Genomic DNA, 27575 nt, shown 5'->3' with positions numbered 1-27575 from the left:
TCACTGGGAAACAGAACCGGTATCACTAGTTCCCATAAATTAAAGGTCGAAAAAATAGAAATACCGAACAGCAGTCATTCATTACTGCTCCAGAACGTGCACCCATCACGACCTAATTAAACTCTCGTAAGCAAACAAAAAAACTGCACCGCCTTTGCCCCAGGTGAGGATTGAACTCACGACATTCAGATTATCAGACTGATGCGCTGCCTACTGCGCTACCGAGGCGGACAGGTGTCACTGGGAAACGCAACCGGGATCATCAGTTCCCACAAACTAAAGGTCGAAAAACTAAGAAAACCGAGCAACAGTCATTCATGACTGCTCCAGACAGCGCACCCCTCACGACCCAATTAAACTCTCATAAGCAAACAAAACATCTGCACCGCCTTTGCCCCTGGTGAGGATTGAACTCACGACCTTAAGATTATGAGACTGATGCTCTGCCTACTGCGCTATCAAAGCGGACAGGTGTCACTGGGGAACGCAACCGGGATCATTAGTTCCCACAAATTAAAGGTCGAAAATGTAAGAAAACCGAGCAAGAGTCATTCATTACTGCTCCAGACAGCGCAACTTTCACGACCCAATTACACTCTCATAAGCAAACGAAACATCTGCACCGCCTTTGCCCCGGGTGAGGATTGCACTCACGACATTCAGATTATGAGACTGACGCGCTGCCTACTGCGCTACCGAGGCGGACAGGTGTCACTGGGAAACACAACTGGTATCATTAGTTCCCACAACCTAAAGGTGGAAAAAGTAAGAAAACCGAGCAACAGTCATTCAATAGTGCTCCAGACAGCGCACCCTTCACGACCTAATTAAACTCTCATAAGCAAACAAAACAACCTCACCACCTTTACCCCGGGTGAGGATTGAACTCACGACCTTCAGATTATGAGACTGACGCACTGCCTACTGCGCTACCGAGGCGGACAGGGGTCACGGCGAAACGCAACCGGTATTATTAGTTCCCACAAATTAAAGGTCGAAAACAAAAAAACTGACCAACAGTCATTCATTACTGCTCCAGACATTGCACCCCTCACGACCTTATGAAACTCTCTTAAGCAAACGAAACATCTGCACCGCCTTTTCCCCGGGTGAGGATTGCACTCACGACATTCAGATTATGAGACTGACGCGCTGCCTACTGCGCTACCGAGGCGGACAGGTGTCACTGGGAAACACAACTGGTATCATTAGTTCCCACAAATTAAAGGTCGAAAAAGTAAAAAAACCGACCAACAGTCATTTATTACTGCTCCAGACAGTGCACCCCTCACGACCTAATGAAACTCTCATAAGCAAACAAAGAAATTGCACCACCTTTGCACCGGGTGTGGATTGAACTCACGACCTCCAGATTATGAGACTGACGCGCTGCCTACTGCACTACCGAGGCGGACAGGGGTTACTGGGAAACGCAACCGGTATCATTAGTTCCCACAAATTAAAGGTGGAAAAAGTAAGAAAACCGAGCAACAGTCATTCAATAGTGCTCCAAACAGCGCACCCCTCACGACCTAATTAAACTCTCATAAGCAAACAAAAAATCTGCACCGCCTTTGCCCCGGGTGCGGATTGAACTCACGACCTTCAGATTATGATACTGACGCGCCGCCTACTGCGCTACCGAGGCGGACAGGTGTCACTGGGAAACACAACCGGTATCAATAGTTCCCACAAGTTAAAGGTCGAAAAAGTAAGAAAACTCAGCAACAGTCATTCATTACTGCTCCAGACAGCGCACCCTTCACGACCTAATTAAACTCTCATAAGCAAACAAAACAACTGCACCGCCTTTGCCCCGGGTGAGGATTGAACTCACGACCTTCAGATTATGAGACTGACGCGCTGCCTACTACGCTACCGAGGCGGACAGGGGGTCACGGCGAAACACAACCGGTATTATTAGTTCCCACAAATTAAAGGTCGAAAAAGTAAAAAAACCGACCAACAGTCATTTATTACTGCTCCAGACAGTGCACCCCTCACGACCTAATGAAACTCTCATAAGCAAACGAAACATCTGCACCGCCTTTGCCCCGGGTGAGGATTGCACTCACGACATTCAGATTATGAGACTGACGCGCTGCCTACTGCGCTACCGAGGCGGACAGGTGTCACTGGGAAACACAACTGGTATCATTAGTTCCCACAACCTAAAGGTGGAAAAAGTAAGAAAACCGAGCAACAGTCATTCAATAGTGCTCCAGACAGCGCACCCTTCACGACCTAATTAAACTCTCATAAGCAAACAAAACAACCTCACCACCTTTACCCCGGGTGAGGATTGAACTCACGACCTTCAGATTATGAGACTGACGCACTGCCTACTGCGCTACCGAGGCGGACAGGGGTCACGGCGAAACGCAACCGGTATTATTAGTTCCCACAAATTAAAGGTCGAAAACAAAAAAACTGACCAACAGTCATTCATTACTGCTCCAGACATTGCACCCCTCACGACCTTATGAAACTCTCTTAAGCAAACGAAACATCTGCACCGCCTTTTCCCCGGGTGAGGATTGCACTCACGACATTCAGATTATGAGACTGACGCGCTGCCTACTGCGCTACCGAGGCGGACAGGGGGTCACGGCGAAACACAACCGGTATTATTAGTTCCCACAAATTAAAGGTCGAAAAAGTAAAAAAAACCGACCAACAGTCATTTATTACTGCTCCAGACAGTGCACCCCTCACGACCTAATGAAACTCTCATAAGCAAACGAAACATCTGCACCGCCTTTGCCCCGGGTGAGGATTGCACTCACGACATTCAGATTATGAGACTGACGCGCTGCCTACTGCGCTACCGAGGCGGACAGGTGTCACTGGGAAACACAACTGGTATCATTAGTTCCCACAACCTAAAGGTGGAAAAAGTAAGAAAACCGAGCAACAGTCATTCAATAGTGCTCCAGACAGCGCACCCTTCACGACCTAATTAAACTCTCATAAGCAAACAAAACAACCTCACCACCTTTACCCCGGGTGAGGATTGAACTCACGACCTTCAGATTATGAGACTGACGCACTGCCTACTGCGCTACCGAGGCGGACAGGGGTCACGGCGAAACGCAACCGGCATTATTAGTTCCCACAAATTAAAGGTCGAAAACAAAAAAACTGACCAACAGTCATTCATTACTGCTCCAGACATTGCACCCCTCACGACCTTATGAAACTCTCTTAAGCAAACGAAACATCTGCACCGCCTTTTCCCCGGGTGAGGATTGCACTCACGACATTCAGATTATGAGACTGACGCGCTGCCTACTGCGCTACCGAGGCGGACAGGTGTCACTGGGAAACACAACTGGTATCATTAGTTCCCACAACCTAAAGGTGGAAAAAGTAAGAAAACCGAGCAACAGTCATTCAATAGTGCTCCAGACAGCGCACCCTTCACGACCTAATTAAACTCTCATAAGCAAACAAAACAACCTCACCACCTTTACCCCGGGTGAGGATTGAACTCACGACCTTCAGATTATGAGACTGACGCACTGCCTACTGCGCTACCGAGGCGGACAGGGGTCACGGCGAAACGCAACCGGTATTATTAGTTCCCACAAATTAAAGGTCGAAAACAAAAAAACTGACCAACAGTCATTCATTACTGCTCCAGACATTGCACCCCTCACGACCTAATGAAACTCTCATAAGCAAACGAAACATCTGCACCGCCTTTGCCCCGGGTGAGGATTGCACTCACGACATTCAGATTATGAGACTGACGCGCTGCCTACTGCGCTACCGAGGCGGACAGGTGTGACTGGGAAACACAACTGGTATCATTAGTTCCCACAACCTAAAGGTGGAAAAAGTAAGAAAACCGAGCAACAGTCATTCAATAGTGCTCCAGACAGCGCACCCTTCACGACCTAATTAAACTCTCATAAGCAAACAAAACAACCTCACCACCTTTACCCCGGGTGAGGATTGAACTCACGACCTTCAGATTATGAGACTGACGCGCTGCCTACTGCGCTACCGAGGCGGACAGGGGGTCACGGCGAAACACAACCGGTATTATTAGTTCCCACAAATTAAAGGTCGAAAAAGTAAAAAAACCGACCAACAGTCATTTATTACTGCTCCAGACAGTGCACCCCTCACGACCTAATGAAACTCTCATAAGCAAACAAAGAAATTGCACCACCTTTGCACCGGGTGTGGATTGAACTCACGACCTCCAGATTATGAGACTGACGCGCTGCCTACTGCACTACCGAGGCGGACAGGGGTTACTGGGAAACGCAACCGGTATCATTAGTTCCCACAAATTAAAGGTGGAAAAAGTAAGAAAACCGGGCAACAGTCATTCAATAGTGCTCCAAACAGCGCACCCCTCACGACCTAATTAAACTCTCATAAGCAAACAAAAAATCTGCACCGCCTTTGCCCCGGGTGCGGATTGAACTCACGACCTTCAGATTATGATACTGACGCGCCGCCTACTGCGCTACCGAGGCGGACAGGTGTCACTGGGAAACACAACCGGTATCAATAGTTCCCACAAGTTAAAGGTCGAAAAAGTAAGAAAACTCAGCAACAGTCATTCATTACTGCTCCAGACAGCGCACCCTTCACGACCTAATTAAACTCTCATAAGCAAACAAAACAACTGCACCGCCTTTGCCCCGGGTGAGGATTGAACTCACGACCTTCAGATTATGAGACTGACGCGCTGCCTACTACGCTACCGAGGCGGACAGGGGGTCACGGCGAAACACAACCGGTATTATTAGTTCCCACAAATTAAAGGTCGAAAAAGTAAAAAAACCGACCAACAGTCATTTATTACTGCTCCAGACAGTGCACCCCTCACGACCTAATGAAACTCTCATAAGCAAACGAAACATCTGCACCGCCTTTGCCCCGGGTGAGGATTGCACTCACGACATTCAGATTATGAGACTGACGCGCTGCCTACTGCGCTACCGAGGCGGACAGGTGTCACTGGGAAACACAACTGGTATCATTAGTTCCCACAACCTAAAGGTGGAAAAAGTAAGAAAACCGAGCAACAGTCATTCAATAGTGCTCCAGACAGCGCACCCTTCACGACCTAATTAAACTCTCATAAGCAAACAAAACAACCTCACCACCTTTACCCCGGGTGAGGATTGAACTCACGACCTTCAGATTATGAGACTGACGCACTGCCTACTGCGCTACCGAGGCGGACAGGGGTCACGGCGAAACGCAACCGGTATTATTAGTTCCCACAAGCTAAAGGTCGAAAACAAAAAAACTGACCAACAGTCATTCATTACTGCTCCAGACATTGCACCCCTCACGACCTTATGAAACTCTCTTAAGCAAACGAAACATCTGCACCGCCTTTTCCCCGGGTGAGGATTGCACTCACGACATTCAGATTATGAGACTGACGCGCTGCCTACTGCGCTACCGAGGCGGACAGGGGGTCACGGCGAAACACAACCGGTATTATTAGTTCCCACAAATTAAAGGTCGAAAAAGTAAAAAAAACCGACCAACAGTCATTTATTACTGCTCCAGACAGTGCACCCCTCACGACCTAATGAAACTCTCATAAGCAAACAAAGAAATTGCACCACCTTTGCACCGGGTGTGGATTGAACTCACGACCTCCAGATTATGAGACTGACGCGCTGCCTACTGCACTACCGAGGCGGACAGGGGTTACTGGGAAACGCAACCGGTATCATTAGTTCCCACAAATTAAAGGTGGAAAAAGTAAGAAAACCGAGCAACAGTCATTCAATAGTGCTCCAAACAGCGCACCCCTCACGACCTAATTAAACTCTCATAAGCAAACAAAAAATCTGCACCGCCTTTGCCCCGGGTGCGGATTGAACTCACGACCTTCAGATTATGATACTGACGCGCCGCCTACTGCGCTACCGAGGCGGACAGGTGTCACTGGGAAACACAACCGGTATCAATAGTTCCCACAAGTTAAAGGTCGAAAAAGTAAGAAAACTCAGCAACAGTCATTCATTACTGCTCCAGACAGCGCACCCTTCACGACCTAATTAAACTCTCATAAGCAAACAAAACAACCTCACCACCTTTACCCCGGGTGAGGATTGAACTCACGACCTTCAGATTATGAGACTGACGCACTGCCTACTGCGCTACCGAGGCGGACAGGGGTCACGGCGAAACGCAACCGGCATTATTAGTTCCCACAAATTAAAGGTCGAAAACAAAAAAACTGACCAACAGTCATTCATTACTGCTCCAGACATTGCACCCCTCACGACCTTATGAAACTCTCTTAAGCAAACGAAACATCTGCACCGCCTTTTCCCCGGGTGAGGATTGCACTCACGACATTCAGATTATGAGACTGACGCGCTGCCTACTGCGCTACCGAGGCGGACAGGTGTCACTGGGAAACACAACTGGTATCATTAGTTCCCACAACCTAAAGGTGGAAAAAGTAAGAAAACCGAGCAACAGTCATTCAATAGTGCTCCAGACAGCGCACCCTTCACGACCTAATTAAACTCTCATAAGCAAACAAAACAACCTCACCACCTTTACCCCGGGTGAGGATTGAACTCACGACCTTCAGATTATGAGACTGACGCACTGCCTACTGCGCTACCGAGGCGGACAGGGGTCACGGCGAAACGCAACCGGTATTATTAGTTCCCACAAATTAAAGGTCGAAAACAAAAAAACTGACCAACAGTCATTCATTACTGCTCCAGACATTGCACCCCTCACGACCTAATGAAACTCTCATAAGCAAACGAAACATCTGCACCGCCTTTGCCCCGGGTGAGGATTGCACTCACGACATTCAGATTATGAGACTGACGCGCTGCCTACTGCGCTACCGAGGCGGACAGGTGTGACTGGGAAACACAACTGGTATCATTAGTTCCCACAACCTAAAGGTGGAAAAAGTAAGAAAACCGAGCAACAGTCATTCAATAGTGCTCCAGACAGCGCACCCTTCACGACCTAATTAAACTCTCATAAGCAAACAAAACAACCTCACCACCTTTACCCCGGGTGAGGATTGAACTCACGACCTTCAGATTATGAGACTGACGCGCTGCCTACTGCGCTACCGAGGCGGACAGGGGGTCACGGCGAAACACAACCGGTATTATTAGTTCCCACAAATTAAAGGTCGAAAAAGTAAAAAAACCGACCAACAGTCATTTATTACTGCTCCAGACAGTGCACCCCTCACGACCTAATGAAACTCTCATAAGCAAACAAAGAAATTGCACCACCTTTGCACCGGGTGTGGATTGAACTCACGACCTCCAGATTATGAGACTGACGCGCTGCCTACTGCACTACCGAGGCGGACAGGGGTTACTGGGAAACGCAACCGGTATCATTAGTTCCCACAAATTAAAGGTGGAAAAAGTAAGAAAACCGGGCAACAGTCATTCAATAGTGCTCCAAACAGCGCACCCCTCACGACCTAATTAAACTCTCATAAGCAAACAAAAAATCTGCACCGCCTTTGCCCCGGGTGCGGATTGAACTCACGACCTTCAGATTATGATACTGACGCGCCGCCTACTGCGCTACCGAGGCGGACAGGTGTCACTGGGAAACACAACCGGTATCAATAGTTCCCACAAGTTAAAGGTCGAAAAAGTAAGAAAACTCAGCAACAGTCATTCATTACTGCTCCAGACAGCGCACCCTTCACGACCTAATTAAACTCTCATAAGCAAACAAAACAACTGCACCGCCTTTGCCCCGGGTGAGGATTGAACTCACGACCTTCAGATTATGAGACTGACGCGCTGCCTACTACGCTACCGAGGCGGACAGGGGGTCACGGCGAAACACAACCGGTATTATTAGTTCCCACAAATTAAAGGTCGAAAAAGTAAAAAAACCGACCAACAGTCATTTATTACTGCTCCAGACAGTGCACCCCTCACGACCTAATGAAACTCTCATAAGCAAACGAAACATCTGCACCGCCTTTGCCCCGGGTGAGGATTGCACTCACGACATTCAGATTATGAGACTGACGCGCTGCCTACTGCGCTACCGAGGCGGACAGGTGTCACTGGGAAACACAACTGGTATCATTAGTTCCCACAACCTAAAGGTGGAAAAAGTAAGAAAACCGAGCAACAGTCATTCAATAGTGCTCCAGACAGCGCACCCTTCACGACCTAATTAAACTCTCATAAGCAAACAAAACAACCTCACCACCTTTACCCCGGGTGAGGATTGAACTCACGACCTTCAGATTATGAGACTGACGCACTGCCTACTGCGCTACCGAGGCGGACAGGGGTCACGGCGAAACGCAACCGGTATTATTAGTTCCCACAAGCTAAAGGTCGAAAACAAAAAAACTGACCAACAGTCATTCATTACTGCTCCAGACATTGCACCCCTCACGACCTTATGAAACTCTCTTAAGCAAACGAAACATCTGCACCGCCTTTTCCCCGGGTGAGGATTGCACTCACGACATTCAGATTATGAGACTGACGCGCTGCCTACTGCGCTACCGAGGCGGACAGGGGGTCACGGCGAAACACAACCGGTATTATTAGTTCCCACAAATTAAAGGTCGAAAAAGTAAAAAAACCGACCAACAGTCATTTATTACTGCTCCAGACAGTGCACCCCTCACGACCTAATGAAACTCTCATAAGCAAACAAAGAAATTGCACCACCTTTGCACCGGGTGTGGATTGAACTCACGACCTCCAGATTATGAGACTGACGCGCTGCCTACTGCACTACCGAGGCGGACAGGGGTTACTGGGAAACGCAACCGGTATCATTAGTTCCCACAAATTAAAGGTGGAAAAAGTAAGAAAACCGAGCAACAGTCATTCAATAGTGCTCCAAACAGCGCACCCCTCACGACCTAATTAAACTCTCATAAGCAAACAAAAAATCTGCACCGCCTTTGCCCCGGGTGCGGATTGAACTCACGACCTTCAGATTATGATACTGACGCGCCGCCTACTGCGCTACCGAGGCGGACAGGTGTCACTGGGAAACACAACCGGTATCAATAGTTCCCACAAGTTAAAGGTCGAAAAAGTAAGAAAACTCAGCAACAGTCATTCATTACTGCTCCAGACAGCGCACCCTTCACGACCTAATTAAACTCTCATAAGCAAACAAAACAACTGCACCGCCTTTGCCCCGGGTGAGGATTGAACTCACGACCTTCAGATTATGAGACTGACGCGCTGCCTACTACGCTACCGAGGCGGACAGGGGGTCACGGCGAAACACAACCGGTATTATTAGTTCCCACAAATTAAAGGTCGAAAAAGTAAAAAAACCGACCAACAGTCATTTATTACTGCTCCAGACAGTGCACCCCTCACGACCTAATGAAACTCTCATAAGCAAACGAAACATCTGCACCGCCTTTGCCCCGGGTGAGGATTGCACTCACGACATTCAGATTATGAGACTGACGCGCTGCCTACTGCGCTACCGAGGCGGACAGGTGTCACTGGGAAACACAACTGGTATCATTAGTTCCCACAACCTAAAGGTGGAAAAAGTAAGAAAACCGAGCAACAGTCATTCAATAGTGCTCCAGACAGCGCACCCTTCACGACCTAATTAAACTCTCATAAGCAAACAAAACAACCTCACCACCTTTACCCCGGGTGAGGATTGAACTCACGACCTTCAGATTATGAGACTGACGCACTGCCAACTGCGCTACCGAGGCGGACAGGGGTCACGGCGAAACGCAACCGGTATTATTAGTTCCCACAAATTAAAGGTCGAAAACAAAAAAACTGACCAACAGTCATTCATTACTGCTCCAGACATTGCACCCCTCACGACCTTATGAAACTCTCTTAAGCAAACGAAACATCTGCACCGCCTTTTCCCCGGGTGAGGATTGCACTCACGACATTCAGATTATGAGACTGACGCGCTGCCTACTGCGCTACCGAGGCGGACAGGTGTCACTGGGAAACACAACCGGTATCAATAGTACCCACAAGTTAAAGGTCGAAAAAGTAAGAAAACTCAGCAACAGTCATTCATTACTGCTCCAGACAGCGCACCCCTCCCGACCTATTTAAACTCTCATAAGCAAACAAAAAAACTGCATCACCTTTGCGCCGTGTGAGGATGGAACTCACGACCTTCAGATTATGAGACTGACGCGCTGCCTACTGCGCTACCGAGGCGGACAGGGATCACTGGGAAACAGAACCGGTATCACTAGTTCCCATAAATTAAAGGTCGAAAAAATAGAAATACCGAACAGCAGTCATTCATTACTGCTCCAGACATTGCACCCCTCACGACCTTATGAAACTCTCTTAAGCAAACGAAACATCTGCACCGCCTTTTCCCCGGGTGAGGATTGCACTCACGACATTCAGATTATGAGACTGACGCGCTGCCTACTGCGCTACCGAGGCGGACAGGTGTCACTGGGAAACACAACCGGTATCAATAGTACCCACAAGTTAAAGGTCGAAAAAGTAAGAAAACTCAGCAACAGTCATTCATTACTGCTCCAGACAGCGCACCCCTCCCGACCTAATTAAACTCTCATAAGCAAACAAAAAAACTGCATCACCTTTGCGCCGTGTGAGGATGGAACTCACGACCTTCAGATTATGAGACTGACGCGCTGCCTACTGCGCTACCGAGGCGGACAGGGGGTCACGGCGAAACACAACCGGTATTATTAGTTGCCACAAATTAAAGGTCGAAAAAGTAAAAAAACCGACCAACAGTCATTTATTACTGCTCCAGACAGTGCACCCCTCACGACCTAATGAAACTCTCTTAAGCAAACGAAACATCTGCACCGCCTTTTCCCCGGGTGAGGATTGCACTCACGACATTCAGATTATGAGACTGACGCGCTGCCTACTGCGCTACCGAGGCGGACAGGTGTCACTGGGAAACACAACCGGTATCAATAGTTCCCACAAGTTAAAGGTCGAAAAAGTAAGAAAACTCAGCAACAGTCATTCATTACTGCTCCAGACAGCGCACCCTTCACGACCTAATTAAACTCTCATAAGCAAACAAAACAACTGCACCGCCTTTGCCCCGGGTGAGGATTGAACTCACGACCTTCAGATTATGAGACTGACGCGCTGCCTACTACGCTACCGAGGCGGACAGGGGGTCACAGCGAAACACAACCGGTATTATTAGTTCCCACAAATTAAAGGTCGAAAAAGTAAAAAAACCGACCAACAGTCATTTATTACTGCTCCAGACAGTGCACCCCTCACGACCTAATGAAACTCTCATAAGCAAACGAAACATCTGCACCGCCTTTGCCCCGGGTGAGGATTGCACTCACGACATTCAGATTATGAGACTGACGCGCTGCCTACTGCGCTACCGAGGCGGACAGGTGTCACTGGGAAACACAACTGGTATCATTAGTTCCCACAACCTAAAGGTGGAAAAAGTAAGAAAACCGAGCAACAGTCATTCAATAGTGCTCCAGACAGCGCACCCTTCACGACCTAATTAAACTCTCATAAGCAAACAAAACAACTGCACCGCCTTTGCCCCGGGTGAGGATTGAACTCACGACCTTCAGATTATGAGACTGACGCGCTGCCTACTACGCTACCGAGGCGGACAGGGGGTCACGGCGAAACACAACCGGTATTATTAGTTCCCACAAATTAAAGGTCGAAAAAGTAAAAAAACCGACCAACAGTCATTTATTACTGCTCCAGACAGTGCACCCCTCACGACCTAATGAAACTCTCATAAGCAAACGAAACATCTGCACCGCCTTTGCCCCGGGTGAGGATTGCACTCACGACATTCAGATTATGAGACTGACGCGCTGCCTACTGCGCTACCGAGGCGGACAGGTGTCACTGGGAAACACAACTGGTATCATTAGTTCCCACAACCTAAAGGTGGAAAAAGTAAGAAAACCGAGCAACAGTCATTCAATAGTGCTCCAGACAGCGCACCCTTCACGACCTAATTAAACTCTCATAAGCAAACAAAACAACCTCACCACCTTTACCCCGGGTGAGGATTGAACTCACGACCTTCAGATTATGAGACTGACGCACTGCCTACTGCGCTACCGAGGCGGACAGGGGTCACGGCGAAACGCAACCGGTATTATTAGTTCCCACAAATTAAAGGTCGAAAACAAAAAAACTGACCAACAGTCATTCATTACTGCTCCAGACATTGCACCCCTCACGACCTTATGAAACTCTCTTAAGCAAACGAAACATCTGCACCGCCTTTTCCCCGGGTGAGGATTGCACTCACGACATTCAGATTATGAGACTGACGCGCTGCCTACTGCGCTACCGAGGCGGACAGGTGTCACTGGGAAACACAACCGGTATCAATAGTACCCACAAGTTAAAGGTCGAAAAAGTAAGAAAACTCAGCAACAGTCATTCATTACTGCTCCAGACAGCGCACCCCTCCCGACCTAATTAAACTCTCATAAGCAAACAAAAAAACTGCATCACCTTTGCGCCGTGTGAGGATGGAACTCACGACCTTCAGATTATGAGACTGACGCGCTGCCTACTGCGCTACCGAGGCGGACAGGGATCACTGGGAAACAGAACCGGTATCACTAGTTCCCATAAATTAAAGGTCGAAAAAATAGAAATACCGAACAGCAGTCATTCATTACTGCTCCAGACATTGCACCCCTCACGACCTTATGAAACTCTCTTAAGCAAACGAAACATCTGCACCGCCTTTTCCCCGGGTGAGGATTGCACTCACGACATTCAGATTATGAGACTGACGCGCTGCCTACTGCGCTACCGAGGCGGACAGGTGTCACTGGGAAACACAACCGGTATCAATAGTACCCACAAGTTAAAGGTCGAAAAAGTAAGAAAACTCAGCAACAGTCATTCATTACTGCTCCAGACAGCGCACCCCTCCCGACCTAATTAAACTCTCATAAGCAAACAAAAAACTGCATCACCTTTGCGCCGTGTGAGGATGGAACTCACGACCTTCAGATTATGAGACTGACGCGCTGCCTACTGCGCTACCGAGGCGGACAGGGGGTCACGGCGAAACACAACCGGTATTATTAGTTCCCACAAATTAAAGGTCGAAAAAGTAAAAAAACCGACCAACAGTCATTTATTACTGCTCCAGACAGTGCACCCCTCACGACCTAATGAAACTCTCATAAGCAAACGAAACATCTGCACCGCCTTTGCCCCGGGTGAGGATTGCACTCACGACATTCAGATTATGAGACTGACGCGCTGCCTACTGCGCTACCGAGGCGGACAGGTGTCACTGGGAAACACAACTGGTATCATTAGTTCCCACAACCTAAAGGTGGAAAAAGTAAGAAAACCGAGCAACAGTCATTCAATAGTGCTCCAGACAGCGCACCCTTCACGACCTAATTAAACTCTCATAAGCAAACAAAACAACCTCACCACCTTTACCCCGGGTGAGGATTGAACTCACGACCTTCAGATTATGAGACTGACGCACTGCCTACTGCGCTACCGAGGCGGACAGGGGTCACGGCGAAACGCAACCGGTATTATTAGTTCCCACAAATTAAAGGTCGAAAACAAAAAAACTGACCAACAGTCATTCATTACTGCTCCAGACATTGCACCCCTCACGACCTTATGAAACTCTCTTAAGCAAACGAAACATCTGCACCGCCTTTTCCCCGGGTGAGGATTGCACTCACGACATTCAGATTATGAGACTGACGCGCTGCCTACTGCGCTACCGAGGCGGACAGGTGTCACTGGGAAACACAACCGGTATCAATAGTACCCACAAGTTAAAGGTCGAAAAAGTAAGAAAACTCAGCAACAGTCATTCATTACTGCTCCAGACAGCGCACCCCTCCCGACCTAATTAAACTCTCATAAGCAAACAAAAAAACTGCATCACCTTTGCGCCGTGTGAGGATGGAACTCACGACCTTCAGATTATGAGACTGACGCGCTGCCTACTGCGCTACCGAGGCGGACAGGGATCACTGGGAAACAGAACCGGTATCATTAGTTCCCACAAATTAAAGGTGGAAAAAGTAAGAAAACCGAGCAACAGTCATTCAATAGTGCTCCAAACAGCGCACCCCTCACGACCTAATTAAACTCTCATAAGCAAACAAAAAATCTGCACCGCCTTTGCCCCGGGTGCGGATTGAACTCACGACCTTCAGATTATGATACTGACGCGCCGCCTACTGCGCTACCGAGGCGGACAGGTGTCACTGGGAAACACAACCGGTATCAATAGTTCCCACAAGTTAAAGGTCGAAAAAGTAAGAAAACTCAGCAACAGTCATTCATTACTGCTCCAGACAGCGCACCCTTCACGACCTAATTAAACTCTCATAAGCAAACAAAACAACGGCACCGCCTTTGCCCCGGGTGAGGATTGAACTCACGACCTTCAGATTATGAGACTGACGCGCTGCCTACTACGCTACCGAGGCGGACAGGGGGTCACGGCGAAACACAACCGGTATTATTAGTTCCCACAAATTAAAGGTCGAAAAAGTAAAAAAACCGACCAACAGTCATTTATTACTGCTCCAGACAGTGCACCCCTCACGACCTAATGAAACTCGCATAAGCAAACGAAACATCTGCACCGCCTTTGCCCCGGGTGAGGATTGCACTCACGACATTCAGATTATGAGACTGACGCGCTGCCTACTGCGCTACCGAGGCGGACAGGTGTCACTGGGAAACACAACTGGTATCATTAGTTCCCACAACCTAAAGGTGGAAAAAGTAAGAAAACCGAGCAACAGTCATTCAATAGTGCTCCAGACAGCGCACCCTTCACGACCTAATTAAACTCTCATAAGCAAACAAAACAACCTCACCACCTTTACCCCGGGTGAGGATTGAACTCACGACCTTCAGATTATGAGACTGACGCACTGCCAACTGCGCTACCGAGGCGGACAGGGGTCACGGCGAAACGCAACCGGTATTATTAGTTCCCACAAATTAAAGGTCGAAAACAAAAAAACTGACCAACAGTCATTCATTACTGCTCCAGACATTGCACCCCTCACGACCTTATGAAACTCTCTTAAGCAAACGAAACATCTGCACCGCCTTTTCCCCGGGTGAGGATTGCACTCACGACATTCAGATTATGAGACTGACGCGCTGCCTACTGCGCTACCGAGGCGGACAGGTGTCACTGGGAAACACAACCGGTATCAATAGTACCCACAAGTTAAAGGTCGAAAAAGTAAGAAAACTCAGCAACAGTCATTCATTACTGCTCCAGACAGCGCACCCCTCCCGACCTATTTAAACTCTCATAAGCAAACAAAAAAACTGCATCACCTTTGCGCCGTGTGAGGATGGAACTCACGACCTTCAGATTATGAGACTGACGCGCTGCCTACTGCGCTACCGAGGCGGACAGGGATCACTGGGAAACAGAACCGGTATCACTAGTTCCCATAAATTAAAGGTCGAAAAAATAGAAATACCGAACAGCAGTCATTCATTACTGCTCCAGACATTGCACCCCTCACGACCTTATGAAACTCTCTTAAGCAAACGAAACATCTGCACCGCCTTTTCCCCGGGTGAGGATTGCACTCACGACATTCAGATTATGAGACTGACGCGCTGCCTACTGCGCTACCGAGGCGGACAGGTGTCACTGGGAAACACAACCGGTATCAATAGTACCCACAAGTTAAAGGTCGAAAAAGTAAGAAAACTCAGCAACAGTCATTCATTACTGCTCCAGACAGCGCACCCCTCCCGACCTAATTAAACTCTCATAAGCAAACAAAAAAACTGCATCACCTTTGCGCCGTGTGAGGATGGAACTCACGACCTTCATATTATGAGACTGACGCGCTGCCTACTGCGCTACCGAGGCGGACAGGGGGTCACGGCGAAACACAACCGGTATTATTAGTTCCCACAAATTAAAGGTCGAAAAAGTAAAAAAACCGACCAACAGTCATTTATTACTGCTCCAGACAGTGCACCCCTCACGACCTAATGAAACTCTCTTAAGCAAACGAAACATCTGCACCGCCTTTTCCCCGGGTGAGGATTGCACTCACGACATTCAGATTATGAGACTGACGCGCTGCCTACTGCGCTACCGAGGCGGACAGGTGTCACTGGGAAACACAACCGGTATCAATAGTTCCCACAAGTTAAAGGTCGAAAAAGTAAGAAAACTCAGCAACAGTCATTCATTACTGCTCCAGACAGCGCACCCTTCACGACCTAATTAAACTCTCATAAGCAAACAAAACAACTGCACCGCCTTTGCCCCGGGTGAGGATTGAACTCACGACCTTCAGATTATGAGACTGACGCGCTGCCTACTACGCTACCGAGGCGGACAGGGGGTCACAGCGAAACACAACCGGTATTATTAGTTCCCACAAATTAAAGGTCGAAAAAGTAAAAAAACCGACCAACAGTCATTTATTACTGCTCCAGACAGTGCACCCCTCACGACCTAATGAAACTCTCATAAGCAAACGAAACATCTGCACCGCCTTTGCCCCGGGTGAGGATTGCACTCACGACATTCAGATTATGAGACTGACGCGCTGCCTACTGCGCTACCGAGGCGGACAGGTGTCACTGGGAAACACAACTGGTATCATTAGTTCCCACAACCTAAAGGTGGAAAAAGTAAGAAAACCGAGCAACAGTCATTCAATAGTGCTCCAGACAGCGCACCCTTCACGACCTAATTAAACTCTCATAAGCAAACAAAACAACTGCACCGCCTTTGCCCCGGGTGAGGATTGAACTCACGACCTTCAGATTATGAGACTGACGCGCTGCCTACTACGCTACCGAGGCGGACAGGGGGTCACGGCGAAACACAACCGGTATTATTAGTTCCCACAAATTAAAGGTCGAAAAAGTAAAAAAACCGACCAACAGTCATTTATTACTGCTCCAGACAGTGCACCCCTCACGACCTAATGAAACTCTCATAAGCAAACGAAACATCTGCACCGCCTTTGCCCCGGGTGAGGATTGCACTCACGACATTCAGATTATGAGACTGACGCGCTGCCTACTGCGCTACCGAGGCGGACAGGTGTCACTGGGAAACACAACTGGTATCATTAGTTCCCACAACCTAAAGGTGGAAAAAGTAAGAAAACCGAGCAACAGTCATTCAATAGTGCTCCAGACAGCGCACCCTTCACGACCTAATTAAACTCTCATAAGCAAACAAAACAACCTCACCACCTTTACCCCGGGTGAGGATTGAACTCACGACCTTCAGATTATGAGACTGACGCACTGCCTACTGCGCTACCGAGGCGGACAGGGGTCACGGCGAAACGCAACCGGTATTATTAGTTCCCACAAATTAAAGGTCGAAAACAAAAAAACTGACCAACAGTCATTCATTACTGCTCCAGACATTGCACCCCTCACGACCTTATGAAACTCTCTTAAGCAAACGAAACATCTGCACCGCCTTTTCCCCGGGTGAGGATTGCACTCACGACATTCAGATTATGAGACTGACGCGCTGCCTACTGCGCTACCGAGGCGGACAGGTGTCACTGGGAAACACAACCGGTATCAATAGTACCCACAAGTTAAAGGTCGAAAAAGTAAGAAAACTCAGCAACAGTCATTCATTACTGCTCCAGACAGCGCACCCCTCCCGACCTAATTAAACTCTCATAAGCAAACAAAAAAACTGCATCACCTTTGCGCCGTGTGAGGATGGAACTCACGACCTTCAGATTATGAGACTGACGCGCTGCCTACTGCGCTACCGAGGCGGACAGGGATCACTGGGAAACAGAACCGGTATCACTAGTTCCCATAAATTAAAGGTCGAAAAAATAGAAATACCGAACAGCAGTCATTCATTACTGCTCCAGACATTGCACCCCTCACGACCTTATGAAACTCTCTTAAGCAAACGAAACATCTGCACCGCCTTTTCCCCGGGTGAGGATTGCACTCACGACATTCAGATTATGAGACTGACGCGCTGCCTACTGCGCTACCGAGGCGGACAGGTGTCACTGGGAAACACAACCGGTATCAATAGTACCCACAAGTTAAAGGTCGAAAAAGTAAGAAAACTCAGCAACAGTCATTCATTACTGCTCCAGACAGCGCACCCCTCCCGACCTAATTAAACTCTCATAAGCAAACAAAAAAACTGCATCACCTTTGCGCCGTGTGAGGATGGAACTCACGACCTTCAGATTATGAGACTGACGCGCTGCCTACTGCGCTACCGAGGCGGACAGGGGGTCACGGCGAAACACAACCGGTATTATTAGTTCCCACAAATTAAAGGTCGAAAAAGTAAAAAAACCGACCAACAGTCATTTATTACTGCTCCAGACAGTGCACCCCTCACGACCTAATGAAACTCTCATAAGCAAACGAAACATCTGCACTGCCTTTGCCCCGGGTGAGGATTGCACTCACGACATTCAGATTATGAGACTGACGCGCTGCCTACTGCGCTACCGAGGCGGACAGGTGTCACTGGGAAACACAACTGGTATCATTAGTTCCCACAACCTAAAGGTGGAAAAAGTAAGAAAACCGAGCAACAGTCATTCAATAGTGCTCCAGACAGCGCACCCTTCACGACCTAATTAAACTCTCATAAGCAAACAAAACAACCTCACCACCTTTACCCCGGGTGAGGATTGAACTCACGACCTTCAGATTATGAGACTGACGCACTGCCTACTGCGCTACCGAGGCAGACAGGGGTCACGGCGAAACGCAACCGGTATTATTAGTTCCCACAAATTAAAGGTCGAAAACAAAAAAACTGACCAACAGTCATTCATTACTGCTCCAGACATTGCACCCCTCACGACCTTATGAAACTCTCTTAAGCAAACGAAACATCTGCACCGCCTTTTCCCCGGGTGAGGATTGCACTCACGACATTCAGATTATGAGACTGACGCGCTGCCTACTGCGCTACCGAGGCGGACAGGTGTCACTGGGAAACACAACCGGTATCAATAGTACCCACAAGTTAAAGGTCGAAAAAGTAAGAAAACTCAGCAACAGTCATTCATTACTGCTCCAGACAGCGCACCCCTCCTGACCTAATTAAACTCTCATAAGCAAACAAAAAAACTGCATCACCTTTGCGCCGTGTGAGGATGGAACTCACGACCTTCAGATTATGAGACTGACGCGCTGCCTACTGCGCTACCGAGGCGGACAGGGATCACTGGGAAACAGAACCGGTATCATTAGTTCCCACAAATTAAAGGTGGAAAAAGTAAGAAAACCGAGCAACAGTCATTCAATAGTGCTCCAAACAGCGCACCCCTCACGACCTAATTAAACTCTCATAAGCAAACAAAAAATCTGCACCGCCTTTGCCCCGGGTGCGGATTGAACTCACGACCTTCAGATTATGATACTGACGCGCCGCCTACTGCGCTACCGAGGCGGACAGGTGTCACTGGGAAACACAACCGGTATCAATAGTTCCCACAAGTTAAAGGTCGAAAAAGTAAGAAAACTCAGCAACAGTCATTCATTACTGCTCCAGACAGCGCACCCTTCACGACCTAATTAAACTCTCATAAGCAAACAAAACAACTGCACCGCCTTTGCCCCGGGTGAGGATTGAACTCACGACCTTCAGATTATGAGACTGACGCGCTGCCTACTACGCTACCGAGGCGGACAGGGGGTCACGGCGAAACACAACCGGTATTATTAGTTCCCACAAATTAAAGGTCGAAAAAGTAGAAAAACCGACCAACAGTCATTTATTACTGCTCCAGACAGTGCACCCCTCACGACCTAATGAAACTCTCATAAGCAAACGAAACATCTGCACCGCCTTTGCCCCGGGTGAGGATTGCACTCACGACATTCAGATTATGAGACTGACGCGCTGCCTACTGCGCTACCGAGGCCGTCAGGTGTCACTGGGAAACACAACTGGTATCATCAGTTCCCACAACCTAAAGGTGGAAAAAGTAAGAAAACCGAGCAACAGTCATTCAATAGTGCTCCAGACAGCGCACCCTTCACGACCTAATTAAACTCTCATAAGCAAACAAAACAACCTCACCACCTTTACCCCGGGTGAGGATTGAACTCACGACCTTCAGATTATGAGACTGACGCACTGCCTACTGCGCTACCGAGGCGGACAGGGGTCACGGCGAAACGCAACCGGTATTATTAGTTCCCACAAATTAAAGGTCGAAAACAAAAAAACTGACCAACAGTCATTCATTACTGCTCCAGACATTGCACCCCTCACGACCTTATGAAACTCTCTTAAGCAAACGAAACATCTGCACCGCCTTTTCCCCGGGTGAGGATTGCACTCACGACATTCAGATTATGAGACTGACGCGCTGCCTACTGCGCTACCGAGGCGGACAGGTGTCACTGGGAAACACAACCGGTATCAATAGTACCCACAAGTTAAAGGTCGAAAAAGTAAGAAAACTCAGCAACAGTCATTCATTACTGCTCCAGACAGCGCACCCCTCCCGACCTAATTAAACTCTCATAAGCAAACAAAAAACTGCATCACCTTTGCGCCGTGTGAGGATGGAACTCACGACCTTCAGATTATGAGACTGACGCGCTGCCTACTGCGCTACCGAGGCGGACAGGGATCACTGGGAAACAGAACCGGTATCACTAGTTCCCATAAATTAAAGGTCGAAAAAATAGAAATACCGAACAGCAGGCATTCATTACTGCTCCAGACATTGCACCCCTCACGACCTTATGAAACTCTCTTAAGCAAACGAAACATCTGCACCGCCTTTTCCCCGGGTGAGGATTGCACTCACGACATTCAGATTATGAGACTGACGCGCTGCCTACTGCGCTACCGAGGCGGACAGGGGGTCACGGCGAAACACAACCGGTATTATTAGTTCCCACAAATTAAAGGTCGAAAAAGTAAAAAAACCGACCAACAGTCATTTATTACTGCTCCAGACAGTGCACCCCTCACGACCTAATGAAACTCTCATAAGCAAACAAAGAAATTGCACCACCTTTGCACCGGGTGTGGATTGAACTCACGACCTCCAGATTATGAGACTGACGCGCTGCCTACTGCACTACCGAGGCGGACAGGGGTTACTGGGAAACACAACCGGTATCAATAGTTCCCACAAGTTAAAGGTCGAAAAAGTAAGAAAACTCAGCAACAGTCATTCATTACTGCTCCAGACAGCGCACCCTTCACGACCTAATTAAACTCTCATAAGCAAACAAAACAACTGCACCGCCTTTGCCCCGGGTGAGGATTGAACTCACGACCTTCAGATTATGAGACTGACGCGCTGCCTACTACGCTACCGAGGCGGACAGGGGGTCACGGCGAAACACAACCGGTATTATTAGTTCCCACAAATTAAAGGTCGAAAAAGTAAAAAAACCGACCAACAGTCATTTATTACTGCTCCAGACAGTGCACCCCTCACGACCTAATGAAACTCTCATAAGCAAACGAAACATCTGCACCGCCTTTGCCCCGGGTGAGGATTGCACTCACGACATTCAGATTATGAGACTGACGCGCTGCCTACTGCGCTACCGAGGCGGACAGGTGTCACTGGGAAACACAACTGGTATCATTAGTTCCCACAACCTAAAGGTGGAAAAAGTAAGAAAACCGAGCAACAGTCATTCAATAGTGCTCCAGACAGCGCACCCTTCACGACCTAATTAAACTCTCATAAGCAAACAAAACAACCTCACCACCTTTACCCCGGGTGAGGATTGAACTCACGACCTTCAGATTATGAGACTGACGCACTGCCTACTGCGCTACCGAGGCGGACAGGGGTCACGGCGAAACGCAACCGGTATTATTAGTTCCCACAAATTAAAGGTCGAAAACAAAAAAACTGACCAACAGTCATTCATTACTGCTCCAGACATTGCACCCCTCACGACCTTATGAAACTCTCTTAAGCAAACGAAACATCTGCACCGCCTTTTCCCCGGGTGAGGATTGCACTCACGACATTCAGATTATGAGACTGACGCGCTGCCTACTGCGCTACCGAGGCGGACAGGTGTCACTGGGAAACACAACCGGTATCAATAGTACCCACAAGTTAAAGGTCGAAAAAGTAAGAAAACTCAGCAACAGTCATTCATTACTGCTCCAGACAGCGCACCCCTCCCGACCTAATTAAACTCTCATAAGCAAACAAAAAAACTGCATCACCTTTGCGCCGTGTGAGGATGGAACTCACGACCTTCAGATTATGAGACTGACGCGCTGCCTACTGCGCTACCGAGGCGGACAGGGATCACTGGGAAACAGAACCGGTATCACTAGTTCCCATAAATTAAAGGTCGAAAAAATAGAAATACCGAACAGCAGTCATTCATTACTGCTCCAGACATTGCACCCCTCACGACCTTATGAAACTCTCTTAAGCAAACGAAACATCTGCACCGCCTTTTCCCCGGGTGAGGATTGCACTCACGACATTCAGATTATGAGACTGACGCGCTGCCTACTGCGCTACCGAGGCGGACAGGTGTCACTGGGAAACACAACCGGTATCAATAGTACCCACAAGTTAAAGGTCGAAAAAGTAAGAAAACTCAGCAACAGTCATTCATTACTGCTCCAGACAGCGCACCCCTCCCGACCTAATTAAACTCTCATAAGCAAACAAAAAAACTGCATCACCTTTGCGCCGTGTGAGGATGGAACTCACGACCTTCAGATTATGAGACTGACGCGCTGCCTACTGCGCTACCGAGGCGGACAGGGGGTCACGGCGAAACACAACCGGTATTATTAGTTCCCACAAATTAAAGGTCGAAAAAGTAAAAAAACCGACCAACAGTCATTTATTACTGCTCCAGACAGTGCACCCCTCACGACCTAATGAAACTCTCATAAGCAAACGAAACATCTGCACCGCCTTTGCCCCGGGTGAGGATTGCACTCACGACATTCAGATTATGAGACTGACGCGCTGCCTACTGCGCTACCGAGGCGGACAGGTGTCACTGGGAAACACAACTGGTATCATTAGTTCCCACAACCTAAAGGTGGAAAAAGTAAGAAAACCGAGCAACAGTCATTCAATAGTGCTCCAGACAGCGCACCCTTCACGACCTAATTAAACTCTCATAAGCAAACAAAACAACCTCACCACCTTTACCCCGGGTGAGGATTGAACTCACGACCTTCAGATTATGAGACTGACGCACTGCCTACTGCGCTACCGAGGCGGACAGGGGTCACGGCGAAACGCAACCGGTATTATTAGTTCCCACAAATTAAAGGTCGAAAACAAAAAAACTGACCAACAGTCATTCATTACTGCTCCAGACATTGCACCCCTCACGACCTTATGAAACTCTCTTAAGCAAACGAAACATCTGCACCGCCTTTTCCCCAGGTGAGGATTGCACTCACGACATTCAGATTATGAGACTGACGCGCTGCCTACTGCGCTACCGAGGCGGACAGGTGTCACTGGGAAACACAACCGGTATCAATAGTACCCACAAGTTAAAGGTCGAAAAAGTAAGAAAACTCAGCAACAGTCATTCATTACTGCTCCAGACAGCGCACCCCTCCCGACCTAATTAAACTCTCATAAGCAAACAAAAAAACTGCATCACCTTTGCGCCGTGTGAGGATGGAACTCACGACCTTCAGATTATGAGACTGACGCGCTGCCTACTGCGCTACCGAGGCGGACAGGGATCACTGGGAAACAGAACCGGTATCATTAGTTCCCACAAATTAAAGGTGGAAAAAGTAAGAAAACCGAGCAACAGTCATTCAATAGTGCTCCAAACAGCGCACCCCTCACGACCTAATTAAACTCTCATAAGCAAACAAAAAATCTGCACCGCCTTTGCCCCGGGTGCGGATTGAACTCACGACCTTCAGATTATGATACTGACGCGCCGCCTACTGCGCTACCGAGGCGAACAGGTGTCACTGGGAAACACAACCGGTATCAATAGTTCCCACAAGTTAAAGGTCGAAAAAGTAAGAAAACTCAGCAACAGTCATTCATTACTGCTCCAGACAGCGCACCCTTCACGACCTAATTAAACTCTCATAAGCAAACAAAACAACTGCACCGCCTTTGCCCCGGGTGAGGATTGAACTCACGACCTTCAGATTATGAGACTGACGCGCTGCCTACTACGCTACCGAGACGGACAGGGGGTCACGGCGAAACACAACCGGTATTATTAGTTCCCACAAATTAAAGGTCGAAAAAGTAAAAAAACCGACCAACAGTCATTTATTACTGCTCCAGACAGTGCACCCCTCACGACCTAATGAAACTCTCATAAGCAAACGAAACATCTGCACCGCCTTTGCCCCGGGTGAGGATTGCACTCACGACATTCAGATTATGAGACTGACGCGCTGCCTACTGCGCTACCGAGGCGGACAGGTGTCACTGGGAAACACAACTGGTATCATTAGTTCCCACAACCTAAAGGTGGAAAAAGTAAGAAAACCGAGCAACAGTCATTCAATAGTGTTCCAGACAGCGCACCCTTCACGACCTAATTAAACTCTCATAAGCAAACAAAACAACCTCACCACCTTTACCCCGGGTGAGGATTGAACTCACGACCTTCAGATTATGAGACTGACGCACTGCCTACTGCGCTACCGAGGCGGACAGGGGTCACGGCGAAACGCAACCGGTATTATTAGTTCCCACAAATTAAAGGTCGAAAACAAAAAAACTGACCAACAGTCATTCATTACTGCTCCAGACATTGCACCCCTCACGACCTTATGAAACTCTCTTAAGCAAACGAAACATCTGCACCGCCTTTTCCCCGGGTGAGGATTGCACTCACGACATTCAGATTATGAGACTGACGCGCTGCCTACTGCGCTACCGAGGCGGACAGGTGTCACTGGGAAACACAACCGGTATCAATAGTACCCACAAGTTAAAGGTCGAAAAAGTAAGAAAACTCAGCAACAGTCATTCATTACTGCTCCAGACAGCGCACCCCTCCCGACCTAATTAAACTCTCATAAGCAAACAAAAAAACTGCATCACCTTTGCGCCGTGTGAGGATGGAACTCACGACCTTCAGATTATGAGACTGACGCGCTGCCTACTGCGCTACCGAGGCGGACAGGGATCACTGGGAAACAGAACCGGTATCACTAGTTCCCATAAATTAAAGGTCGAAAAAATAGAAATACCGAACAGCAGTCATTCATTACTGCTCCAGACATTGCACCCCTCACGACCTTATGAAACTCTCTTAAGCAAACGAAACATCTGCACCGCCTTTTCCCCGGGTGAGGATTGCACTCACGACATTCAGATTATGAGACTGACGCGCTGCCTACTGCGCTACCGAGGCGGACAGGGGGTCACGGCGAAACACAACCGGTATTATTAGTTCCCACAAAAAAAGGTCGAAAAAGTAAAAAAAACCGACCAACAGTCATTTATTACTGCTCCAGACAGTGCACCCCTCACGACCTAATGAAACTCTCATAAGCAAACAAAGAAATTGCACCACCTTTGCACCGGGTGTGGATTGAACTCACGACCTCCAGATTATGAGACTGACGCGCTGCCTACTGCACTACCGAGGCGGACAGGGGTTACTGGGAAACACAACCGGTATCAATAGTTCCCACAAGTTAAAGGTCGAAAAAGTAAGAAAACTCAGCAACAGTCATTCATTACTGCTCCAGACAGCGCACCCTTCACGACCTAATTAAACTCTCATAAGCAAACAAAACAACTGCACCGCCTTTGCCCCGGGTGAGGATTGAACTCACGACCTTCAGATTATGAGACTGACGCGCTGCCTACTACGCTACCGAGGCGGACAGGGGGTCACGGCGAAACACAACCGGTATTATTAGTTCCCACAAATTAAAGGTCGAAAAAGTAAAAAAACCGACCAACAGTCATTTATTACTGCTCCAGACAGTGCACCCCTCACGACCTAATGAAACTCTCATAAGCAAACGAAACATCTGCACCGCCTTTGCCCCGGGTGAGGATTGCACTCACGACATTCAGATTATGAGACTGACGCGCTGCCTACTGCGCTACCGAGGCGGACAGGTGTCACGGCGAAACGCAACCGGGATCATTAGTTCCCACAAATTAAAGGTCGAAAATGTAAGAAAACCGAGCAAGAGTCATTCATTACTGCTCCAGACAGCGCAACTTTCACGACCCAATTACACTCTCATAAGCAAACAAAAAATCTGCACCACATTTGCCCCGGGTGAGGATTGAACTCACGACCTTCAGATTGTGAGACTGACGCGCTGCCTACTACGCTACCGAGGCGGACAGGGGGTCACGGCGAAACACAACCGGTATTATTAGTTCCCACAAATTAAAGGTCGAAAAAGTAAAAAAACCGACCAACAGTCATTTATTACTGCTCCAGACAGTGCACCCCTCACGACCTAATGAAACTCTCTTAAGCAAACGAAACATCTGCACCGCCTTTTCCCCGGGTGAGGATTGCACTCACGACATTCAGATTATGAGACTGACGCGCTGCCTACTGCGCTACCGAGGCGGACAGGTGTCACTGGGAAACACAACCGGTATCAATAGTACCCACAAGTTAAAGGTCGAAAAAGTAAGAAAACTCAGCAACAGTCATTCATTACTGCTCCAGACAGCGCACCCCTCCCGACCTAATTAAACTCTCATAAGCAAACAAAAAAACTGCATCACCTTTGCGCCGTGTGAGGATGGAACTCACGACCTTCAGATTATGAGACTGACGCGCTGCCTACTGCGCTACCGAGGCGGACAGGGATCACTGGGAAACAGAACCGGTATCACTAGTTCCCATAAATTAAAGGTCGAAAAAATAGAAATACCGAACAGCAGTCATTCATTACTGCTCCAGACATTGCACCCCTCACGACCTTATGAAACTCTCTTAAGCAAACGAAACATCTGCACCGCCTTTTCCCCGGGTGAGGATTGCACTCACGACATTCAGATTATGAGACTGACGCGCTGCCTACTGCGCTACCGAGGCGGACAGGGGGTCACGGCGAAACACAACCGGTATTATTAGTTCCCACAAATTAAAGGTCGAAAAAGTAAAAAAAACCGACCAACAGTCATTTATTACTGCTCCAGACAGTGCACCCCTCACGACCTAATGAAACTCTCATAAGCAAACAAAGAAATTGCACCACCTTTGCACCGGGTGTGGATTGAACTCACGACCTCCAGATTATGAGACTGACGCGCTGCCTACTGCACTACCGAGGCGGACAGGGGTTACTGGGAAACACAACCGGTATCAATAGTTCCCACAAGTTAAAGGTCGAAAAAGTAAGAAAACTCAGCAACAGTCATTCATTACTGCTCCAGACAGCGCACCCTTCACGACCTAATTAAACTCTCATAAGCAAACAAAACAACTGCACCGCCTTTGCCCCGGGTGAGGATTGAACTCACGACCTTCAGATTATGAGACTGACGCGCTGCCTACTACGCTACCGAGGCGGACAGGGGGTCACGGCGAAACACAACCGGTATTATTAGTTCCCACAAATTAAAGGTCGAAAAAGTAAAAAAACCGACCAACAGTCATTTATTACTGCTC

The 27575-nt window shown here is 48.3% G+C and overlaps 56 non-coding genes across 56 annotated transcripts; all 56 read right to left on the bottom strand.

Annotated features, from left to right (window-relative positions):
- Positions 1 to 155: 155 nt before the first annotated feature.
- On the bottom strand, positions 156 to 228 carry TRNAI-GAU (transfer RNA isoleucine (anticodon GAU)). Its single transcript has one exon. It is a non-coding gene; the product is annotated as a tRNA-Ile (tRNA).
- Positions 229 to 629: 401 nt separating this feature from the next.
- Positions 630 to 702, bottom strand: TRNAM-CAU (transfer RNA methionine (anticodon CAU)). The gene has a single exon. It is a non-coding gene; the product is annotated as a tRNA-Met (tRNA).
- Positions 703 to 866: 164 nt separating this feature from the next.
- TRNAM-CAU (transfer RNA methionine (anticodon CAU)) lies at positions 867 to 939 on the bottom strand. Its single transcript has one exon. It is a non-coding gene; the product is annotated as a tRNA-Met (tRNA).
- Positions 940 to 1812: 873 nt separating this feature from the next.
- Positions 1813 to 1885, bottom strand: TRNAM-CAU (transfer RNA methionine (anticodon CAU)). The gene has a single exon. It is a non-coding gene; the product is annotated as a tRNA-Met (tRNA).
- A 165-nt stretch (positions 1886 to 2050) lies between these two features.
- Positions 2051 to 2123, bottom strand: TRNAM-CAU (transfer RNA methionine (anticodon CAU)). The gene has a single exon. It is a non-coding gene; the product is annotated as a tRNA-Met (tRNA).
- A 164-nt stretch (positions 2124 to 2287) lies between these two features.
- On the bottom strand, positions 2288 to 2360 carry TRNAM-CAU (transfer RNA methionine (anticodon CAU)). Its single transcript has one exon. It is a non-coding gene; the product is annotated as a tRNA-Met (tRNA).
- A 401-nt stretch (positions 2361 to 2761) lies between these two features.
- Positions 2762 to 2834, bottom strand: TRNAM-CAU (transfer RNA methionine (anticodon CAU)). Its single transcript has one exon. It is a non-coding gene; the product is annotated as a tRNA-Met (tRNA).
- Positions 2835 to 2998: 164 nt separating this feature from the next.
- TRNAM-CAU (transfer RNA methionine (anticodon CAU)) lies at positions 2999 to 3071 on the bottom strand. Its single transcript has one exon. It is a non-coding gene; the product is annotated as a tRNA-Met (tRNA).
- A 399-nt stretch (positions 3072 to 3470) lies between these two features.
- On the bottom strand, positions 3471 to 3543 carry TRNAM-CAU (transfer RNA methionine (anticodon CAU)). Its single transcript has one exon. It is a non-coding gene; the product is annotated as a tRNA-Met (tRNA).
- A 162-nt stretch (positions 3544 to 3705) lies between these two features.
- Positions 3706 to 3778, bottom strand: TRNAM-CAU (transfer RNA methionine (anticodon CAU)). Its single transcript has one exon. It is a non-coding gene; the product is annotated as a tRNA-Met (tRNA).
- A 164-nt stretch (positions 3779 to 3942) lies between these two features.
- Positions 3943 to 4015, bottom strand: TRNAM-CAU (transfer RNA methionine (anticodon CAU)). The gene has a single exon. It is a non-coding gene; the product is annotated as a tRNA-Met (tRNA).
- Positions 4016 to 4654: 639 nt separating this feature from the next.
- Positions 4655 to 4727, bottom strand: TRNAM-CAU (transfer RNA methionine (anticodon CAU)). The gene has a single exon. It is a non-coding gene; the product is annotated as a tRNA-Met (tRNA).
- A 165-nt stretch (positions 4728 to 4892) lies between these two features.
- Positions 4893 to 4965, bottom strand: TRNAM-CAU (transfer RNA methionine (anticodon CAU)). Its single transcript has one exon. It is a non-coding gene; the product is annotated as a tRNA-Met (tRNA).
- Positions 4966 to 5129: 164 nt separating this feature from the next.
- Positions 5130 to 5202, bottom strand: TRNAM-CAU (transfer RNA methionine (anticodon CAU)). Its single transcript has one exon. It is a non-coding gene; the product is annotated as a tRNA-Met (tRNA).
- Positions 5203 to 6077: 875 nt separating this feature from the next.
- TRNAM-CAU (transfer RNA methionine (anticodon CAU)) lies at positions 6078 to 6150 on the bottom strand. Its single transcript has one exon. It is a non-coding gene; the product is annotated as a tRNA-Met (tRNA).
- Positions 6151 to 6549: 399 nt separating this feature from the next.
- TRNAM-CAU (transfer RNA methionine (anticodon CAU)) lies at positions 6550 to 6622 on the bottom strand. The gene has a single exon. It is a non-coding gene; the product is annotated as a tRNA-Met (tRNA).
- A 162-nt stretch (positions 6623 to 6784) lies between these two features.
- Positions 6785 to 6857, bottom strand: TRNAM-CAU (transfer RNA methionine (anticodon CAU)). Its single transcript has one exon. It is a non-coding gene; the product is annotated as a tRNA-Met (tRNA).
- Positions 6858 to 7021: 164 nt separating this feature from the next.
- Positions 7022 to 7094, bottom strand: TRNAM-CAU (transfer RNA methionine (anticodon CAU)). Its single transcript has one exon. It is a non-coding gene; the product is annotated as a tRNA-Met (tRNA).
- A 639-nt stretch (positions 7095 to 7733) lies between these two features.
- Positions 7734 to 7806, bottom strand: TRNAM-CAU (transfer RNA methionine (anticodon CAU)). Its single transcript has one exon. It is a non-coding gene; the product is annotated as a tRNA-Met (tRNA).
- A 165-nt stretch (positions 7807 to 7971) lies between these two features.
- Positions 7972 to 8044, bottom strand: TRNAM-CAU (transfer RNA methionine (anticodon CAU)). The gene has a single exon. It is a non-coding gene; the product is annotated as a tRNA-Met (tRNA).
- Positions 8045 to 8208: 164 nt separating this feature from the next.
- On the bottom strand, positions 8209 to 8281 carry TRNAM-CAU (transfer RNA methionine (anticodon CAU)). Its single transcript has one exon. It is a non-coding gene; the product is annotated as a tRNA-Met (tRNA).
- An 874-nt stretch (positions 8282 to 9155) lies between these two features.
- On the bottom strand, positions 9156 to 9228 carry TRNAM-CAU (transfer RNA methionine (anticodon CAU)). The gene has a single exon. It is a non-coding gene; the product is annotated as a tRNA-Met (tRNA).
- A 165-nt stretch (positions 9229 to 9393) lies between these two features.
- TRNAM-CAU (transfer RNA methionine (anticodon CAU)) lies at positions 9394 to 9466 on the bottom strand. Its single transcript has one exon. It is a non-coding gene; the product is annotated as a tRNA-Met (tRNA).
- A 164-nt stretch (positions 9467 to 9630) lies between these two features.
- TRNAM-CAU (transfer RNA methionine (anticodon CAU)) lies at positions 9631 to 9703 on the bottom strand. The gene has a single exon. It is a non-coding gene; the product is annotated as a tRNA-Met (tRNA).
- A 1348-nt stretch (positions 9704 to 11051) lies between these two features.
- On the bottom strand, positions 11052 to 11124 carry TRNAM-CAU (transfer RNA methionine (anticodon CAU)). The gene has a single exon. It is a non-coding gene; the product is annotated as a tRNA-Met (tRNA).
- A 165-nt stretch (positions 11125 to 11289) lies between these two features.
- Positions 11290 to 11362, bottom strand: TRNAM-CAU (transfer RNA methionine (anticodon CAU)). Its single transcript has one exon. It is a non-coding gene; the product is annotated as a tRNA-Met (tRNA).
- Positions 11363 to 11526: 164 nt separating this feature from the next.
- On the bottom strand, positions 11527 to 11599 carry TRNAM-CAU (transfer RNA methionine (anticodon CAU)). The gene has a single exon. It is a non-coding gene; the product is annotated as a tRNA-Met (tRNA).
- Positions 11600 to 11764: 165 nt separating this feature from the next.
- Positions 11765 to 11837, bottom strand: TRNAM-CAU (transfer RNA methionine (anticodon CAU)). Its single transcript has one exon. It is a non-coding gene; the product is annotated as a tRNA-Met (tRNA).
- A 164-nt stretch (positions 11838 to 12001) lies between these two features.
- On the bottom strand, positions 12002 to 12074 carry TRNAM-CAU (transfer RNA methionine (anticodon CAU)). Its single transcript has one exon. It is a non-coding gene; the product is annotated as a tRNA-Met (tRNA).
- A 1110-nt stretch (positions 12075 to 13184) lies between these two features.
- TRNAM-CAU (transfer RNA methionine (anticodon CAU)) lies at positions 13185 to 13257 on the bottom strand. Its single transcript has one exon. It is a non-coding gene; the product is annotated as a tRNA-Met (tRNA).
- Positions 13258 to 13421: 164 nt separating this feature from the next.
- Positions 13422 to 13494, bottom strand: TRNAM-CAU (transfer RNA methionine (anticodon CAU)). The gene has a single exon. It is a non-coding gene; the product is annotated as a tRNA-Met (tRNA).
- An 873-nt stretch (positions 13495 to 14367) lies between these two features.
- Positions 14368 to 14440, bottom strand: TRNAM-CAU (transfer RNA methionine (anticodon CAU)). The gene has a single exon. It is a non-coding gene; the product is annotated as a tRNA-Met (tRNA).
- Positions 14441 to 14605: 165 nt separating this feature from the next.
- Positions 14606 to 14678, bottom strand: TRNAM-CAU (transfer RNA methionine (anticodon CAU)). The gene has a single exon. It is a non-coding gene; the product is annotated as a tRNA-Met (tRNA).
- Positions 14679 to 14842: 164 nt separating this feature from the next.
- TRNAM-CAU (transfer RNA methionine (anticodon CAU)) lies at positions 14843 to 14915 on the bottom strand. The gene has a single exon. It is a non-coding gene; the product is annotated as a tRNA-Met (tRNA).
- A 1348-nt stretch (positions 14916 to 16263) lies between these two features.
- TRNAM-CAU (transfer RNA methionine (anticodon CAU)) lies at positions 16264 to 16336 on the bottom strand. Its single transcript has one exon. It is a non-coding gene; the product is annotated as a tRNA-Met (tRNA).
- A 165-nt stretch (positions 16337 to 16501) lies between these two features.
- On the bottom strand, positions 16502 to 16574 carry TRNAM-CAU (transfer RNA methionine (anticodon CAU)). The gene has a single exon. It is a non-coding gene; the product is annotated as a tRNA-Met (tRNA).
- Positions 16575 to 16738: 164 nt separating this feature from the next.
- Positions 16739 to 16811, bottom strand: TRNAM-CAU (transfer RNA methionine (anticodon CAU)). Its single transcript has one exon. It is a non-coding gene; the product is annotated as a tRNA-Met (tRNA).
- A 165-nt stretch (positions 16812 to 16976) lies between these two features.
- Positions 16977 to 17049, bottom strand: TRNAM-CAU (transfer RNA methionine (anticodon CAU)). The gene has a single exon. It is a non-coding gene; the product is annotated as a tRNA-Met (tRNA).
- A 164-nt stretch (positions 17050 to 17213) lies between these two features.
- Positions 17214 to 17286, bottom strand: TRNAM-CAU (transfer RNA methionine (anticodon CAU)). The gene has a single exon. It is a non-coding gene; the product is annotated as a tRNA-Met (tRNA).
- Positions 17287 to 18397: 1111 nt separating this feature from the next.
- Positions 18398 to 18470, bottom strand: TRNAM-CAU (transfer RNA methionine (anticodon CAU)). The gene has a single exon. It is a non-coding gene; the product is annotated as a tRNA-Met (tRNA).
- Positions 18471 to 18634: 164 nt separating this feature from the next.
- TRNAM-CAU (transfer RNA methionine (anticodon CAU)) lies at positions 18635 to 18707 on the bottom strand. Its single transcript has one exon. It is a non-coding gene; the product is annotated as a tRNA-Met (tRNA).
- Positions 18708 to 19580: 873 nt separating this feature from the next.
- TRNAM-CAU (transfer RNA methionine (anticodon CAU)) lies at positions 19581 to 19653 on the bottom strand. The gene has a single exon. It is a non-coding gene; the product is annotated as a tRNA-Met (tRNA).
- A 165-nt stretch (positions 19654 to 19818) lies between these two features.
- Positions 19819 to 19891, bottom strand: TRNAM-CAU (transfer RNA methionine (anticodon CAU)). The gene has a single exon. It is a non-coding gene; the product is annotated as a tRNA-Met (tRNA).
- A 164-nt stretch (positions 19892 to 20055) lies between these two features.
- TRNAM-CAU (transfer RNA methionine (anticodon CAU)) lies at positions 20056 to 20128 on the bottom strand. Its single transcript has one exon. It is a non-coding gene; the product is annotated as a tRNA-Met (tRNA).
- A 1110-nt stretch (positions 20129 to 21238) lies between these two features.
- On the bottom strand, positions 21239 to 21311 carry TRNAM-CAU (transfer RNA methionine (anticodon CAU)). The gene has a single exon. It is a non-coding gene; the product is annotated as a tRNA-Met (tRNA).
- A 165-nt stretch (positions 21312 to 21476) lies between these two features.
- TRNAM-CAU (transfer RNA methionine (anticodon CAU)) lies at positions 21477 to 21549 on the bottom strand. The gene has a single exon. It is a non-coding gene; the product is annotated as a tRNA-Met (tRNA).
- Positions 21550 to 21713: 164 nt separating this feature from the next.
- Positions 21714 to 21786, bottom strand: TRNAM-CAU (transfer RNA methionine (anticodon CAU)). Its single transcript has one exon. It is a non-coding gene; the product is annotated as a tRNA-Met (tRNA).
- Positions 21787 to 22897: 1111 nt separating this feature from the next.
- Positions 22898 to 22970, bottom strand: TRNAM-CAU (transfer RNA methionine (anticodon CAU)). The gene has a single exon. It is a non-coding gene; the product is annotated as a tRNA-Met (tRNA).
- A 164-nt stretch (positions 22971 to 23134) lies between these two features.
- On the bottom strand, positions 23135 to 23207 carry TRNAM-CAU (transfer RNA methionine (anticodon CAU)). The gene has a single exon. It is a non-coding gene; the product is annotated as a tRNA-Met (tRNA).
- Positions 23208 to 24080: 873 nt separating this feature from the next.
- TRNAM-CAU (transfer RNA methionine (anticodon CAU)) lies at positions 24081 to 24153 on the bottom strand. Its single transcript has one exon. It is a non-coding gene; the product is annotated as a tRNA-Met (tRNA).
- Positions 24154 to 24318: 165 nt separating this feature from the next.
- On the bottom strand, positions 24319 to 24391 carry TRNAM-CAU (transfer RNA methionine (anticodon CAU)). Its single transcript has one exon. It is a non-coding gene; the product is annotated as a tRNA-Met (tRNA).
- A 164-nt stretch (positions 24392 to 24555) lies between these two features.
- Positions 24556 to 24628, bottom strand: TRNAM-CAU (transfer RNA methionine (anticodon CAU)). The gene has a single exon. It is a non-coding gene; the product is annotated as a tRNA-Met (tRNA).
- A 1111-nt stretch (positions 24629 to 25739) lies between these two features.
- Positions 25740 to 25812, bottom strand: TRNAM-CAU (transfer RNA methionine (anticodon CAU)). The gene has a single exon. It is a non-coding gene; the product is annotated as a tRNA-Met (tRNA).
- Positions 25813 to 25977: 165 nt separating this feature from the next.
- On the bottom strand, positions 25978 to 26050 carry TRNAM-CAU (transfer RNA methionine (anticodon CAU)). The gene has a single exon. It is a non-coding gene; the product is annotated as a tRNA-Met (tRNA).
- A 164-nt stretch (positions 26051 to 26214) lies between these two features.
- TRNAV-CAC (transfer RNA valine (anticodon CAC)) lies at positions 26215 to 26287 on the bottom strand. Its single transcript has one exon. It is a non-coding gene; the product is annotated as a tRNA-Val (tRNA).
- Positions 26288 to 27402: 1115 nt separating this feature from the next.
- TRNAM-CAU (transfer RNA methionine (anticodon CAU)) lies at positions 27403 to 27475 on the bottom strand. The gene has a single exon. It is a non-coding gene; the product is annotated as a tRNA-Met (tRNA).
- Between the last annotated feature and the right edge of the window lie 100 nt (positions 27476 to 27575).

The sequence above is a fragment of the Rhipicephalus microplus genome, chromosome 3 (assembly GCF_043290135.1).
Source record: "Rhipicephalus microplus isolate Deutch F79 chromosome 3, USDA_Rmic, whole genome shotgun sequence".
Lineage (NCBI taxonomy): Eukaryota > Metazoa > Arthropoda > Arachnida > Ixodida > Ixodidae > Rhipicephalus > Rhipicephalus microplus.
The sequence above is the reverse complement of the archived record's forward strand: the minus strand, read 5'-3'. Positions and strand labels throughout refer to the sequence as shown.